Genomic DNA, 9,082 nt, shown 5'->3' with positions numbered 1-9,082 from the left:
ACCCCGCAGTGCGGACAGCACCCGAGGGTCCCCTCTGCGCACGGCACTGGCCAGGCCAGAGCCAGGAGAGCCGGGGACCCCGGCCCACAGCTGCGGCCCCAGGGCCCCCGGTGACTCCACCCGAGGGAAGGGACCCAGCATCAGGGTCTGCGCTGGGGGCCAATGGGGGGGCCCAGGGGAGCAGAGATCTCTGGGGGGGTCTGTCCTGGGGGTAGACGGGGGGCCCAGGGGAGCAGTGATCTCTAGGGGGTCAGTGATGGGGGCTAATGGGGGGGCCCAGGGGAGCAGCAATCACTGGGGGGGTCTGTGCTGGCGGCCGATGGGGGGACAGGGGAGCAGTGATCTCTAGGGTGGCAGACGGGGGCCCAGGGGAGCAGTGATTTTGTGGGGCGGGTCTGTGCTGGGGGCAGACGGGAGTCCAGGGGAGCAGAGATCTCGGAGGCAGGTATCTGTGCTGGGGGCAGATGGGGGGACAGGGGAGCAGTGATCTTGGGGGGGGTCTGTGCTGGGGGCAGACGGGGGCCCTGGGGAGCTGCAATTTCTAGGGGGGGTCTGTGCTGGGGGCAGACAGGGGGGACAGGGGAGCAGCGATCTCTAGGGGGGTCTGTGCTGGGGGCAGAAGGGGAGGGGGGTCCCTCTGCTGGGCATCCCCTGGGACAGTCCCAAGGAGCAGGGCTGCTGACCGGGTGCCAGCCACAGGCAGTGCCCGCTAGGCACACTCGTCCCTCTGGGGCAGTGCCCGGTGAAGCCCAGCTGCCCTCGCTGGAGTCCTGTGTCCCAGCGGCTGGGGCAGGGCAGCCCCTTGGCCAGCTGAGCTTCCCCGCTATCACCAGGTCGAGGCCAGCTCCCTGGAGAGCGGGAGGCCCACGACTCCACTGGACGCTGCCCGCTGCCTTGGCCCCGGCGCCCCCCAGAGGACATCACCATGTTCCATGACAGCTCACAATGAGGGCGCAGCCGAGGCAGCTTCCCATCCCCCCAGGACATTGCTCTGTGCCCGTCTCTGCCCCCCTTTGCTCCCTCCCCCTCCCCTCCTTCTCGCTCCCTTTGGAAAGTAGCGACCGGCTCCGCGGCAAGGCCAGGGGGCAGCTGGCCACCGAGCACAGCGCGCTCCTGGTGGGTGTGCGGATGCTACCGCAGCGCTGATCACCGGTGGGGCCCATGGCCGGGACTGCCCGCTCTGCCAGCCTCGCCCTTCTTCGCTCCTGCGTCGTTTGCCTGGAACCTGCTGCTGTCTGGGACGCGGTTAAACCACGGTGCCAAGACCGGCCGCGAGAGCTGGCTCTCACCAGCAAGTAACCCACCATTCTGCTTCCAGGGCCCCAGCACCTCGGGGCAGGCTGGCAAAAGGCTGGGGCTCCAGACCGAATTTACGCGCCCTTCAGGAGACATGCGCAGCCAGAGTGGGGCACGCTGCCACTGTGAGGGGTCTGCCCTGCGGTGAAGCACAGGCCGGCTGCTCACTGAACTGTAAGGGACGGGAAGGGGGTGGGGGAGCAGGGTCCTTCTGGAGCAGAGACCAGAGATGCTGAATGTTGACGCAACAGGCATTCTCCTTGCATCCCGGTAGCCCACCCTTCACACCCCTCCCGGCAGCTGCCCCCTCCCAGCCTTGCCGTCATGAAGCCACAGCAGAGAGTGGCTCCCCACATAGGGCCACCCGCGGGAGAGCACCTTGGGCTGACGCACGGCCCTGATTGTGCAGAGCCAGGCTGCTGCCCACCCTCCCTTCCCCCTTCCCCTCCATCAGCAAACAGCTCTCTGCCCAGCCAGGGCAGTGCGGGTGCAGAGCCGGAACGGGCAGCGGCAGGATGCCGCTGAAAGCAGCCAGTTGGTGATGTTCAGAAGGCCACTGGCTGCAGCCCCATGCGGGGCAAGAGCGGAGCCTGGCTGAAATAGGCACCTGGGGCTGTGGCCATCCCCAGTGTGGAGAGGAGAATCCCAGCTCAGCTGGGACAGGCCCGTCCGCACACGAGCAGCCCCGGCGGGGCTCTCAGGACCTCCCCGGCACAGGCGGGTGTAATTCCTTTCTCACTAATGGGAGCTCATGTGAGAACCAGGTCCTTTGGGTGCCGCAGGCCTGACAGGTGCCGCCGTATTCACACAGAGGGTTCTACGCTGGGGCCCGTGGTGCCATCCGCTCTCACTAGCTGGCCTCTCTCCTGCGACGAGTCCCCTGAGCTCCTCTGGGCAGGAGGTGACACTTGCAGGCTGCCAACTCTCCTGATTTTAGCAGGAGTCTTGCGACAGTCGATGTTTTTCGTAAAGCCCCAGCTCTCAGAGTCATAGAATCACAGACTATCAGGGCTGGAAGAGACCTCAGGAGGTTCTAGTCCAACCCCCTGCTCAAAGCAGGACCAACCCCAACTAAATCACCCCAGCCAGGGCTTTGTCAAGCTGGGCCTTAAAAACCTCTAAGGAAGGAGATTCCACCACCTCCCTAGGGAACCCATTCCAGTGCATCACCACCCTCCTAGTGAAATAGTGTTTCCTAATATCCAACCTAGACCTCCCGCACTGCAACTTGAGACCATTGCTCCTCGTTCTGTCATCTCCCACCACTGAGAACAGTCTAGATCCATCCTCTTTGGAACCCCCTTTCAGGTGTTGAAAGCAGCTATCAAATCCCCCCTCATTCTTCTCTTCTGCAGGCTAAACAATCCCAGCTCCCTCAGCCTCTCCTCATAAGTCATGTGCTCCAGACCCCTAATCATTTTTGTTGCCCTCCGCTGGACGCTTTCCAATTTTTCCACATCCTTCTTGTAGTGTGGGGCCCAAAACTGGAGACAGTACTCCAGATGAGGCCTCACCAGTGCCGAATAGAGGGTAATGATCACGTCCCTCGATCTGCTGGCAATGCCCCTACTTATACAGCCCAAAATGCCGTTAGCCTTCTTGGCAACAAGGGCACACTGTTGACTCATATCCAGCTTCTCGTCCACTGTAACCCCTAGGTCCTTTTCTGCAGCACTGCTGCCTAGCCATTCGGTCCCTAGTCTGTAGCGGTGCATGGGATTCTTCCCTCCTAAGTGCAGGACTCTGCATTTGTCCTTGGTGAACATCATCAGATTTCTTTTCGCCCAATCCTCTAATTTATCAGGTGATGATGGGAGAATCTCAGCTTCCATTTGAAAAATACGTATGTTTCTAGCCCTCCTGAACGGGGAGAAAAGCTTAGAAACATGCCCCCCCTTCCCACACACAATGACTCAGAAACCAGGAGACAAACAGAAAGAACCCAAGGTTGATCGTTGTTAACAACAATCTTGTGATCTTTAAGCCATGCTCCAGATTTTCGGGGCCTGACTGAGGATTTTGTCAGTGCTACGGGCTGGTGACCGTGAACTTGGCTCAGATTCCACTGTCTTCTAGCTTATTTTGCTGCAGGTAAATGATTCCCCGGCAGCATGGGGGAATTTCCCTTCCCAGGGGAGGGAATTGAGGCCATAGAAAAGAAACTGAATTCAAAAGGGCTAACACCCACCTCCCCGAAAGGCCTCTCTGGTGTTTGGAGCCAAAGGCAGACAGGGAGGGTTTCTGCATCCCCTCTGCCTCCTTTTCGTTAACTATAAGAACACCTGGGACTGGGAGGGACTCCAGGGGTTGTGGAAGAGAGGGGGCGGATGGTCGTCAGCAATCCCTCGAGGTCGAGGAGGGTCTCTGTCTCAGGTTTTATTTTTCATGGGTCCTTTGGGGACTGAGGAGTCCAATCCCTGGGCCGCAGGCTGGTCGGCAGACACTGCAGGTGGTGTTAGAAGACAGGGTCGGGCTGTGATTGCTGTGTGGCTGTTGTCTTTCCTTTCTTTTCTGGCATTTTTCTGCCATGACCAGGGCAAGGCGATTTTCCTCAAAGGTGGACGTTCCCTCCCTCCCTCCTTTGCCAGTTACTCCTCTCCTGGGCTGCTGTCTCCCAGTATGTGGTGTCACGTCTCTTGAAGTTTATCTTCAGGGTGTCTTTATAGCGGTTTTTTGGGCCTCCTCGTTTCCCTTCTCCTTTGGTGAGCTGGGCATACAGCCGTTGTTCTGGTAAGCGCACATCAGGCGTGCGCACGCAGTGCCCTCTCCAACTCAGATGGTGCTGGGTAGTCAGGGCCTCAACACTGAAGATGTTGGTCTCTGTGAGGACACTGACATCAGGCTGGATTAATGCAGGGGCTTTAGGGGCTGCAGCCCAGGGCCTCAGGCTAAGGGGGGCCCTGGCCCTGCAAAAATAAATCCAATTATATATTTTTGAAAAAAATGGGGTCGGCAACAACTTTTGGCACGCGGCCTGTCAGGTAAATAAACTCTGTGGCCCGCCAGCGGATTACCCTGACAGGCCTCGGGCCAAAGGTTGTTGCCGACCCCATATATAAAAAAAAGTATGATCTAGGTTTGGGGTAGCCAGGCCAGACTGGGCCTATGTAATGTATTATTAATGTCCTCATAGCACACTGAGATCCTGCCAATTTCCAGATTTTATTTAAAAACAAAACAAAGAAACTTTCTGGCTCTTATGGTCACTAAGAAAACCTAACTAACACCAAGCAATGTAGCATGGTCTTAGAGTGAAGCTGTAGCGTTGAGAGATGTGAAAACCACCACCCCTCATTTATCTAAATGACATGTTAACCTTGAAGCCAGGGCCTTGATTTCTAAAAACATAGATGGGACAATTCTGCATGCAAAATGCATGTGTCCTTCCATACCCAATTTACATGGGCAGTTATTGCAATTACGTGTGCAAATAGCCAAAGAAACAAGAGCATAGAACAAATCTATTTTACTAACATGTCCTATTAAAACAACTTCCTTCCTGATCATAATTATCATGTGATAAAATCCAATTACGTGCCATTTCTTATTGCTTGGATTTGTGCATCTGTGCAGAGGTTTCATAAAACTGTCGGATGATGGTGCACGTGAACCGAGAAAATACAACTGTCGAGCTCAAAAGAGGAAAGTGCAGAAGCTAAAAACGAATCGTGAGGAACAGCTGTTAAACAAAATACCGATACTGACAGGCTATTTCAGTCAACCGCCAACAAATGCACCAGATATCAGTGATTTGGAAAATAAGTCAACGAGCGTCACAAATCCGCGCAAGGGAGCGACAGCAGCCACAACTGTCAGCCAGCCAGTTTCAGACGAGAGTGCAAGCGCTGTATGTGATGAAGGTAAAAACGCAGCTAACTTTGACCCATGCAGCCCGGATGCAGCACACTGGGGCCCAGGAAGTGAAATGGGGCGATCTTATTGGATCACAAAATCAAAACAAAAATTGTGATTTTTCAGTGTCTGAAAAACAAACAGCAGAAAAGGTGTTTATCGAAAACCCTCTTCACATGTACTTTTCAAAATGGGGAATCTGTTCCTTGGGAGTGACTTCTTTATTCTCCATCGACAGGGTCTGTTTTTCGTTTTGTGTGTTGATTGTTTGGAGATTCATCCTCTCATACAAGGGCATTCAGTGGTTGTGGCTTTAATGACTGGAAACATGCTGCAGTCCCTGTTGTCCAGCCGAGTCACAGAGATGCAATGCTTACCGAGATTTCTCAGACACAAGCCAAAGGGCAAATTGACTCAGAACTGAAAAAAGAGTTTGAAACTGACCTTGCTCATTGGAAAGAGGTCCTCAGACGGGTTGTTGCAGTTGTTAAGTTTCTGGCAGAGCCCGGGGTTTCTTTCGGAGCAGACAGTGAAACTGATGGATCCCCCATTAACGGGAATTACTTGGTGTGATGAAGTGGGAACGTTCTTAATGTTTCCTCTGAATACTGTGGGGGTGCCTCAGTTTCCCCTAGGCAGTTCTTAAGTATCCAGGTGGGGGGATCAGGGGGTGTGACTGTTGCAGAGCCCTAGAGGGCCAGTGTGATGGTGTCTGCACAGAGTGTCTGTGATGGCCCCTCCCCTGCAAGGTGATAACTGAAGGGGTTGGAGAACAAAGAGATCAGGTGGCCTCCTGGCCCGGGAAAGGAACAAAGGCCAGAGGAGGGGCTAGAGGGGGTTTCAGTTCAGAGCTGGCTGGGGAAAAGGAGGGAGCCCAGCTCCCTGGCCCCCAAGGTGGACCTGACTGAGGGGTCCTGTTCTGTGTACTTACAAGCTCTGTTTTGGGCTGTGTTCTGGTCATCTAATAAACCTTCTGTTTTACTGGCTGGTTGAGAGTCAGGTCTGACTGCGGAGTTGGGGGGCAGGACCCTCTGGCCCCCCCCAGGAGCCCCGCCAGGGCGGACTCACTGCGGGAAGGGCACAGTGGGGCAGGGGATGCTGAATGCTCCGAGGTCAGACCCAGGAAGGTGGAAGCTGTGGAAGCTTCTTGTCCTGGAGGCAGTCTGTTCAGAGAGAGGAGGCTCCCCCAGAGTCCTGACTGGCTTCGTAGTTCCAGAGCATCGCCCAGTGACTCCGTGACACTTGGGCACCTTGGAATTATTGAGTCACTTTGATCCTTTTCTAAATGAACATATAAAAAAATATGGGAACCCCGGTAAAGGAAGGCCTTCATACCTTTCTTCAACGATTTGTGAGGAATTTATAACTTTAATGGGACAAAGGGTGCTTACAGAAATAAACAGTCAGTTGCAGATTGCAAAGTACTTTTCAATTATTGTAGATTCCACTCCTGACATATCCCACGTAGATCAACTTATATTCATTGTCCGCTATGTGTTGCAAGAGAGACGCAGATTCAAGAGCGTTTTCTTAAATCTCTCGCAATAATAAGTCATACTGGAGAGTCACTTTGTCATTCGGTTTTCACAGTTTGGACAGTTCACAGGATGGACATTGACACAGCAAACGGCAGAGGTCAGTGTTATGACAATGCTAGTAACACTGTGACGGGCTGGATCACAGAAACCCCCTGGGAGCTGCCCCCTGATGTGCCAAGGTTACTTCTGCTCCTGCTTTCCTGCCGTCAGCGTAGGACTTCAGTGCCCTGCCTGGGTTGAACCAGACCTGCTAGACTGCCGCAAACCCACACCCAGGTCTGAACCATGTCCCCTAACAGCTGTAGGCTTAATTGAAAGCAGTTTACAGGAGTGTTCCCATCTTTAACACTCAGATGCCCAACTCCCAATCGGGTCCAAACCCCAAATAAATCCGTTTTACCCTGTATAAAGCTTATACAGGGTAAACTCATAAATTGTTTGCCCTCTATAACACTGGGAGGGATAGCTCAGTGGTTTGAGCATTGGCCTGCTAAACCCAGGGTTGTGAGTTCAATCCTTGAGGGGGCCATTTAGGGATCTGGGGCAAAAATTGGGGACTGGCCCTGCTTTGAGCAGGGGGTTGGACTAGATGACCTCCTGAGGTCCCTTCCAATCCTGATATTCTATGATTCTATGATAGAGATATGCACGGCTGTTTGCCCCCCCAAGTATTAATATATACTCTGGGTTAATTAATAAGTAAAAAGTGATTTTATTAAATACAGAAAGAAGGATTTAAGTGGCTCCAAGTAGTAACAGACAGAACAAAGTGAATTACCAAGCAAAATAAAATAAAACTGAATACAGAGTAAACTCTGTATGACTGCTCAGAGCTCAAGTATGAAACTGCAGAAAAACCTGAGTGTCTCTGGATTAAGTTTAGAAGTGTGAGCAACAAGGGTGATGTCGTGGTGGGAGTCTGCTATAGACCACCGGACCAAGGGGATGAAGTGGATGAGGCTTTCTTCCGGCAACTCACGGAAGTTACTAGATCGCAGGCCCTGGTCCTCATGGGAGACTTCAATAATCCTGATATATGCTGGGAGAGCAATACAGCGGTGCACAGACAATCCAAGAAGTTTTTGGAAAGGGTAGGGGATAATTTCCTAGTGCAAGTGCTGGAGGAACCAACTCGGGGCAGAGCTCTTCTTGACTTGCTGCTCACAAACCGGGAAGAATTAGTAGGGGAAGCAAAAGTGGATGGGAACCTGGGAAGCAGTGACCATGAGATGGTTGAGTTCAGAATCCTGACACAGGGAAGAAAGGAGAGCAGCAGAACACAGACCCTGGACTTCAGAAAAGCAGACTTTGACTCCCTCAGGGAACTGATGGGCAGGATCCCCTGGGACAATAACATTAGGGGAAAAGGAGTCCAGGAGAGCTGGCTGTATTTTAAAGAATCTTTATTGAGGTTACAGGGACAAACCATCCCGATGTGTAGAAAGAATAGTAACTATGGCAGGCGACCAGCTTGGCTTAACAGTGAAATCCTTGCTGATCTTGAACACAAAAAAGAAGCTTACAAGAAGTGGAAGATTGGACAAATAACCAGGGAAGAGTATAAAGATATTGCTCGGGCATGCCGGAGTGAAATCAGGAAGGCCAAATCACACCTGGAGTTGCAGCTCGCAAGAGATGTTAAGAGTAACAAGAAGGGTTTCTTCAGGTATGTTAGCAACAAGAAGAAAGTCAAGGAGAATGTGGGCCCCTTACTGAATGAGGGAGGCAACCTAGTGACAGAGGATGTGGAAAAAGCTAATGTACTCACTGCTTTTTTTGCCTCTGTCTTCACGAACAAGGTCAGCTCCCAGACTGCTGCACTGGGCAGCACAGCATGGGGAGGAGGTGACCGGCCCTCTGTGAAAGAAGAAGTGGTTCGGGACGATTTAGAAAAGCTGGACGAGCACAAGTCCATGGGGCCGGATGCGCTGCATCCGAGAGTGCTGAAGGAGTTGGCGGATGTGATTGCAGAGCCATTGGCCATTATCTTTGAAAACTCATGGCGATCTGGGGAAGTCCCGGACGACTGGAAAAAGGCTAATGTAGTGCCCATATTTAAAAAAGGGAAGAAGGAGGATCCTGGGAACTACAGGCCAGTCAGCCTCACCTCAGTCCCTGGAAAAATCATGGAGCAGGTCCTCAAGGAATCAATCCTGAAGCACTTACACAAGAGGAAAGTGATCAGGAACAGTCAGCATGGATTCACCAAGGGCAAGTCATGCCTGACTAATCTAATTGCCTTCTGTGACGAGATAACTGGCTCTGTGGATGAGGGGAAAGCGGTGGACATGTTGTTCCTTGACTTTAGCAAAGCTTTTGACACGGTCTCCCACGGTATTCTTGCCAGCAAGTTAAAGAAGTATGGGCTGGATGAATGGACTATAAGGTGGATAGAA

The sequence above is a fragment of the Lepidochelys olivacea genome (assembly GCF_965140295.1).
Source record: "Lepidochelys olivacea isolate rLepOli2 genome assembly, chromosome: 11".
NCBI classification, from domain to species: domain Eukaryota; kingdom Metazoa; phylum Chordata; order Testudines; family Cheloniidae; genus Lepidochelys; species Lepidochelys olivacea.
The sequence above is the reverse complement of the archived record's forward strand: the minus strand, read 5'-3'. Positions refer to the sequence as shown.